Source organism: Ranitomeya variabilis, chromosome 4 (assembly GCF_051348905.1).
Source record: "Ranitomeya variabilis isolate aRanVar5 chromosome 4, aRanVar5.hap1, whole genome shotgun sequence".
Classification (NCBI taxonomy): domain Eukaryota; kingdom Metazoa; phylum Chordata; class Amphibia; order Anura; family Dendrobatidae; genus Ranitomeya; species Ranitomeya variabilis.
The window spans coordinates 553,742,028-553,743,776 of NC_135235.1; the positions used below are offsets into that span (position 1 = coordinate 553,742,028).

Consider the following 1,749-nt stretch of genomic DNA (forward strand, 5'->3'; position numbering starts at 1 on the left):
TCTTCTGATAGCTACTGCGTTTGAAGCCGCGAGCACAGCGCAATTAGCCGCGTCTATGGATGTGTTTATCACATAGTCGCCGGCCAAGGAAATGTGATTTGTCAGCTCCGCTACCTCCGGGAGAAAACTGCTCTTCTGTATAGTCTTATACAGAGAATCTGCCCAGGATATCATGACTTTGGCTACCTATGTTGCTGCAAAGGAGGTAGCGAGAGCCGAGCCTGATGCCTCGAAAACCAAACGTGATTCTGTCCATTGTTTGCGGAGGTCAGATGAAAAAGGATATCTGGCCTCAAGGGACTTCTGACCTGCAAAGCGTTTGTCTGGCAGCTCTCTATGCCGCCGAACTATGTCCTGGAACTCAGGGTGATTGGCAAACACCCTATGAGGACGTTTGGTCCTTTTGAAGGACACCGCGTTAGCCGCATGGGTAGAAGTAGGTTCCTCGTCAACCTGCAACATCTGGTTGAAGGCCTCTATGAGACTATCTACTGTTGTCTGGTAACCCGTAAATTCTAGTTCAGGGGGCTTATCAGACTTGTACTCAAGGGCTTGTTTGCTATCAATCCCTGGAGAGGGAGAGCGAGGAACGGAACTTACGGATGCCGAGGCGCCAGAGGGCCTGGGAGACGCGCTATGTATCCGTTTCCTAGATGGCCTGTGTCTGCTTTAAGCGTGAACGGCCCCTGCAGGCCAATGGTTCCCAAAAAGTAAGGGAATTCTCTAGACAGGAGGATTAGTGGCCTTGCTCCTGAAGGGATCCTGAAGGGCTTCAATCGCCTTAGTTAAGGAAGCCATGGGCTGTGATAAGGACAAAACCCATTCGGGGACTGGCGACAATGGGATCGGTCGCAGCGGATCAGACAGCTTTCATGTAATGATCTCGCTGTCAGAGAGCGTCCTGCCATTGTTCGGCTGTGCAGAAGTCTCGTCCTGCGGCAGGGGGGCTCCTGAGCGCATTGGGATCACAGGTTTCACCGAGTGGAATTTTGTGTCCGCTCGGTAACGTAGCCCAAGAGGAGGACCCTTGAGTTATTTCCAATATATATACTGCAGGGAAGGCTATTTGTGTATGTATGTATGTATGTATGTATGTATGTATGTATGTATGTATGTATGTATGTATGTATGCGCAGCTCTGCAAAAAGGTCTCATTTTAAATGTGGAGCGGTTCCACGACTTTGCGTGTCATCCTTACGCAGGGGCCATGCCAATCTTTTTCCAATTTTAGTATATTTGCTGCCCAATCGAGCACACTGCCCTGAGACAGTCTTGTCCCTTTGCAGATTCGGTATTAAAGTTTACTTTCACTGGGGCTTGAACTCCAGTTTTCTATTCCATAAGCCAGGAGCCACTCAGCCATCAGCTCAACTGGCAAGCAGCCTTACCATTGCATGGAGGACTGCAGTCCTGTCCTCCTGGGCTTCCTGGAGCAGTAAGATGGCCGCCGAGATCAGGCAGGTGGGTGGGACCGCTGATGCGATGAGCGCTTATGGGCGGAGCTACTGGCTTGGGGCCTAGCAGAGGCCGAACCGACAAGTAAATTAGCGGTGCCCGGCCGGGAAACGCGACCGGGCCCACGACGCACTATAGAAGCTTCCCCCGGATCCTCAACTCACCCCGGAGCCAGGAGAAGGAAGGTAGAGCTTGCTTGCAGGTACGATGCGGACGGTGCAGGAACCCTCCATTCATCTTCCCTATTTATAGGGGAGGTGGAGAGGGACCGTCCAGCTACATGCTGCACCGCTG

General features: G+C 52.0%; 1 pseudogene; it reads right to left on the minus strand.

Annotated features, from left to right (window-relative positions):
* Positions 1-1,156: 1,156 nt before the first annotated feature.
* On the minus strand, positions 1,157-1,255 carry LOC143770843 (U6 spliceosomal RNA; annotated as a pseudogene).
* Between the last annotated feature and the right edge of the window lie 494 nt (positions 1,256-1,749).